The sequence below is a fragment of the Lynx rufus genome, unplaced genomic scaffold, assembly GCF_022079265.1.
Source record: "Lynx rufus isolate CCGP_SWC_20201006 ecotype Redwood Valley unplaced genomic scaffold, mLynRuf1.p SCAF_2, whole genome shotgun sequence".
Taxonomy (NCBI): domain Eukaryota; kingdom Metazoa; phylum Chordata; class Mammalia; order Carnivora; family Felidae; genus Lynx; species Lynx rufus.
The window spans coordinates 71,324,537-71,330,536 of record NW_025814834.1 but is presented as its reverse complement, the minus strand read 5'-3'; positions in this window follow the sequence as shown (position 1 = coordinate 71,330,536).

Here is a 6,000-nt window from a genome sequence, read left to right as displayed (position 1 = left end):
CATCTCTTTCTTTGTGACACTAACCAATCAGTGATGATAAACTAGTGTTTTTAAGTGCTCACACACTTATGATAACATTAACTATTCATTTTATCTGTAACTAAAATCATAATTTGTACTTTATCAATACTTCTTATAAAATCTTTGATTGTTATCTTCCTGATTTACTGTTAATAATAAGAAAACAACATTTTCAAATGGTATTCAGAAATAGCATTGATAGGAAACCCATAGGTGACATTTATGACAGGCTCAGCACCTGCTGCTGACTTAGGGAATTGGGTCTGAAATTTGATGCCATTTTTGTCCCACACTCTGTTTGCCACCATCCAAAGAACATGGTCTCTTCCTGATTAGGTTTCCTGTTTCTTTGTCAAGGGTATTTCACTAGATAGTGTGGTGGCTTATCTCAAAACTTCCAGAATGTTTCAATTTTATAAACTAGTAATATTTTCAAAAACATTTTGGGGACCAATATAAGGTTGTTAATCTTTAATTTGCTAAGCAAAGATATAAAAACAAAGAACGGCTATTCACTAACACTGTTGTTTTATTTTTAAAAAAAACACATATTGATACCAAAAAAATAAACTAAGAGAGAACAAATCTCAGAATAAAAAGCAGTTCCTTAAAATAAATAAATTTAGGTTTAAAGAAAAATCACTACATTATCCTTCTCATTTCATATGGCCTGGTTAAAACTTTATTATAGACAACTGTCCTTTGGGTACTATAGTCCTAAGTGACTGGAACTTTTGACATCAGGTAATATTTTTCTCATCAATGACACAGACTAGGGTCTTTGCTCAAGGCATGAGTAGGCTCTTTCTGAACCAGGTTTGAAAATAAATACCTGCCCAAACCACTCATGTGCATATCATGCTTTTTGTGCTCTGTGTGGTCGACACCAAGCTGGTCCTGGAGGTCCACTTTCTATGTTTTTCCCAACTCCACTTCCTTCTCCCATCTGCTTGTCCATATTGATAAGTTCTATCACGTCCAAGCCATGGCAATCTTCTAACTATTGAGGAAATGCCAGGTTATGGACAAAAAGAGCTTTTTCCTTTTTTCAGTTTTTCCAGGAGTAGAATCTCTGATTTCCATTAAGTTGCTGCAGACTGTTTTACACTTTGGGGCTGCATTTATGAGCCCATTTATGAGCAGCTCACACAGTATAAGTACCTAGAAGAGGGACAACATTCTGAGTCTCTGTCAGGATTTAATTTTCTCATCATTTTTCAAAACTTGCATTGTCTTTGAAGAGAAGGCAAACCTATGTCTTCTCCCATGTTTTAAAAATGACTTCAAGGGGCGCCTGGGTGGCGCAGTCGGTTAAGCGTCCGACTTCAGCCAGGTCACGATCTCGCGGTCCGGGAGTTCGAGCCCCGCGTCAGGCTCTGGGCTGATGGCTCAGAGCCTGGAGCCTGTTTCCAATTCTGTGTCTCCCTCTCTCTCTGCCCCTCCCCCGTTCATGCTCTGTCTCTCTCTGTCCCAAAAATAAATAAACATTGAAAATGACTTCAATAATAATAAAGATGAAATCGAAGAAAAGACTTTTGGAATTAGATACCTTAACCTTTGAAATCTTTATTGGTTAGCAAACTGTGAAAGCACTGGCAGGATCTTTCCTTCTGCGTTGTGACAACGAGATGAATCATAGTGAGGCAAATTCAAGGCCCCAGACACCAGATCCCAAGCAAAGGAGAAGCAGAAATCAGGCCCAGGTTGTAATCAAGAGTAAAGCAGAAATAGCACAGGAACACAGGTTGTTTGAGTCTGGTGGTCATGCCAAAATTCAGAATATAGTAGATCAGAATTAGGCCATTAGTTGAGGATCAGGAACACAAAAGATCAGACATCAATGGATGCTAAGTGAAGCCTCTTCATTCCAGCTTTCTGGGAAAGACGCCTAAGAGACCTTAAACAGGGCTTCTGGAAATGGTCTCCTTGTGAACTGTACCCTGCAAAATAACTCCAATGTGCTCAGTCTATCCATTTGCCTGTATGGAGGGAACCACCCTGAAAGAATGATGAAAGGATCTGAGACTAATCCACACCCTAAACTGGTCCAACCATATTGACGGGAGCAATACTCTGAGAAGACAGGTCTGGAAATTGAGCCAACTTGTTCTGTTTTAGATATACACTACGTCTAAACTTTGTGTTTAAATGATCTCAATAGTAAAATTACTGACCTATATAGCAGTATAAGTAGGCTTGTTCCTGTTGCCTCTGATTCTCCTCTAAAGCCCCAGAGCAGAGAACACTATGAAGAGCCACATTACCTATAATTTTGCTCTGGGGTCACCCAAAAAAGTTGATCTAGAAACTCAATCCCAAAAATAAAAGGAGGCAAAGTGATGAATAGCAGAGAGTTGTTCGGAGAGAGTAGTCAGCATGTAGTGCATTCTCTCTACCCATCTCATGGTAGAATTCAGAAAAGTATTCACAAACACACAACCCTTCAAGCCAGATAAGGAGGAGAGCTTCCAGAGAATCTGTCAGGGGCCTGGCTTGTGTCAACCAAAGTTAATGGGGTACAGAGACTCTTACCTGGAAAAGTTTAGAAGCAAGAGGCCAACCTGGACCTGGCCTTGAAAACAGAGCAAGGAGAGAGGATCATTGTGGATCCTAGAGTTGAGCAGAGCAATGATGGTCCAAGTGGACACTGTGGGAGGTAATGAGGTTAAGTCAAGGTCCCAAAACAGAGTCTCTGTAGGATGTACTGTTCAAGCAGGGACTGAGGAGTCATAGTAACAAGGCAGATAGAGATTGTATTTTTCACACCTGGGACATGACAAATGTCTCGAGACAACTGGGTATCTGTCTTACAAGAGGCACCCAGAGTCAAATGATCACTCCAGCCAACCAGTAGTACATCTTCTGTCCCATACCTCTCCTCCCTCCTCACAACCCTGCACCCATGTCTGGAAGATGCAGAGGTAACATAGACAGGAGACTGGGAAATGAAAGAGCAAGACAAGAAAATAATGAAGAGGTCTACATGTCCTCTTTTGCCCCTTTTCTTACTGCAGGTCCTGAAGTAAAGCTGGGAGAAAAGTTTGTTGTTGTTGTTGTTGTTTATATAGAATAATACTATTTATTTATTTTTTTATTTTTATTTTTATTTTTGAGAGAGAGCACAAGTTAGGGAGAAGGCCAAAGGGTGAGAGAGTCTCAAGCAGGCTCCATGCTCAGCATGGAGCCGGATGCAGGACTTGATCCCATGACCCTGGGATCATGATATAAGCTGAAATCAAGAGTCAGATGCTCAACCAACTGAGCCATCCAGGCACCCCCTAGAAAAAGAACTTTTAAAACCTAAAAGAAGACTTTGCATTAAATATGGCAAGGAGACTGGATACATTTTAGGACTTACCCAGACTTCTTCAAGGGTCAGGGAAAAATTCAATTAAGTACAGATAAAAAGCAGTGGTGGGAAAAGAAATTAAGTTCAGTTCATATAATGTTATTAGCTATATTATGTCCCATCAAATTCATATGTTGAAGCCCTCATCCCCAGTACCTCAAAATGTAACTGTATTTGGAGAGAGGGACTTTAAAGAGGCGACTAAGTTAATATGAGGCTCTTTGGGAAAACCCTAAGTCAACCTGACTGGTATTTTTATAAAAAGAGGACATTTGGACACAAGTCAGGGGCATGTCTGCATAGAGAGACCACTGTGGGAAGAGGAAGCGAGAGGGCAGCCATCTACAAGCCAAGAAGAGAAATCTAGAACAGTTTTCTCCCTTATGGCCCTCAGAGGAAACCATCTCTGCCAACATCTAGATCTCCATCTTTCAGGTTTTCTCCAGAACTATGAGAAAATAACTTCATTATTTAAGCCACCTAGCCTCTGGTATTTTGTTTTGGCAGTCCTAGTAGATTAACATCTCTAAAATACCAGCTGGTGGAGGGAAAAAGTTCTTCTGCTTACTAACTTAAATGCTGTAGGTCTTGTAGCCACACAAAACTTCTGAACCACACCTCTAATCAAATTTAAAATTAACCTAAAAAATCAAGTTAAAATTCAGTTCCCTATCTTTTTAAGAAATTTTACCATCTTGCTAGAAAAAGGAAATAAAATTCTCTATCTTCAATCTTCACATTCCATAATATCTGAAATATTGCAGCCTCATACTGCTTCTTATCATGTGTCAGAAAAATAAACACTTATCCCCACATAAAATAAGTGAACTTTTCTCATTAACATAAGTGCATGTTTAGAAAGGAGTACTACTTGTGAGGCTTTAATTGTGTTTCTGAAGCTAGAGAAGAAGAGAGACTATTGAAAGCTCAGTCTCATACCATTTGTAGAAAAGTTGCAAAAGAGAATGGTGATTAAAGATACAGAGCTTCAGTTAAAGTCTCCTCCTCAGCCTCTTGGTAGGACTTACTGCCTTACTACTCAGTGGGTGGATGGAAATCCTGATAGATCTCATGCCCTACTACTTACTGGATATCTCCACACAAATGCTCTACTCACTGCTGAATAGCCATGTCTATAAAACTGAACATCTCTTCTCTGCCACCATGATCCTGTTCTCTCTACATCTTTTCATCTGGGTTCTAGCATGGTTGGGAAGATTCTGCAAAATGACATATTTGTGTGTGGCAGCTAAAATGGTGCTTGGACAGCAGCTACACTCACAGTCACGGGCATTACCAACTTCCCAATCACCCTGCTGGAAATCCAGTAGCCTTATCAATGCTCCCTTTCCCTGGTTTCCCACATTTAGTCAGTCCCCATACTCTGCCAATTTTACAGTCAGGTAATTATTCCTAACTGATCTTGCCTCTAATCTGTCTCCTCTCCACTAGATTCAATTATGTTATTCCTCTCTGTATCTCACATAGTAGTACAACATGATTTGCTCTATTCAATTAGAGCTTTCAGCTATTAACAAACCATTCACGCTAAAGCCTCAGAAATAGCATTGTATACACAAGGTGCCTCCTCTAGTTGACAAATATAAAAATATAATGGGAAATTCCAAGAAATAAATATTTAAGTTACTTTTATCTTCAAAAATTTACGAAGCTCCAGAGCTAGATGAGCTGTGACACTACCTGTTTCCAAACCACACCCCCTCCCTCTGGCAAGGAGCGCCCCACTGGAGAAAGTCTTTACCAGCTCACTGCCCCCAAAACCTGCTGGGCCACCAACTGGACTAAGACTATGGCTCTTACCTAGGCAGTTTCCTTGACAAGCTCCCACTCTACTCCAGCCAATCTCATTCAAAGCTACAAACCCAATCCCCACGGAAATGTTACCTGCTTTTATTTTTTTTAAATGCCTATTTACTGAGGGAGGAGCCAAGATGGAGGAACAGCATGAAAGTTTTTTTGTGTCTCGCGTCTATGAAATACAGCCAGACCAACACTAACCATCCTGCACACCTAGAAAACTGACCTGAGGATTAACGCAACAATCTGCACAACCTGAACCACAGAATTCAGCAGGTAGGCGGGGCGGAGAAGTGAACTGGGGGAGGGAGAAGCCACGGAGGGCAGGGAACCATTTTTGCATGCAGACAGAGAACGGAGACAGGGGTAGGGGGAAGAATACAGGAAAAGCACCCCCCCAAAAGCAGCTGGAGAGAAAGTGGACAAGTGGAAACATCTGCAGGGACTGAACTAAAAAGGAGAAAGGAGAAAGGAGAGGGTTTAAATTCCATTAAGACTCTATAAACAGGGAGAGTGCAGAGTCTGAAACTCCGCGGCTCGATACCTGGCAGTGCTCTGGTGAGCGCGAATCCCCAGGAGCAGAGTGAAATCCGGAGGTCTTTGGGCCACGCGAGGAGAGCTGGTTCCCCTGCTGGGAGGACACCTGGTAGAGGCTGTGTGGGTCCCCCAAAGGCAAGGCCCTAGTGGACCCAGGAGAACAATCACTTTCGCTGGTGCTGGAACAAGGTCGCTGGGGGTAAAGCCTGGTGCCAGATGTGTGTTGAGATTTTCCATAATTCCTGAAACGCTGCCGCTACTCGGTGATGTGAACT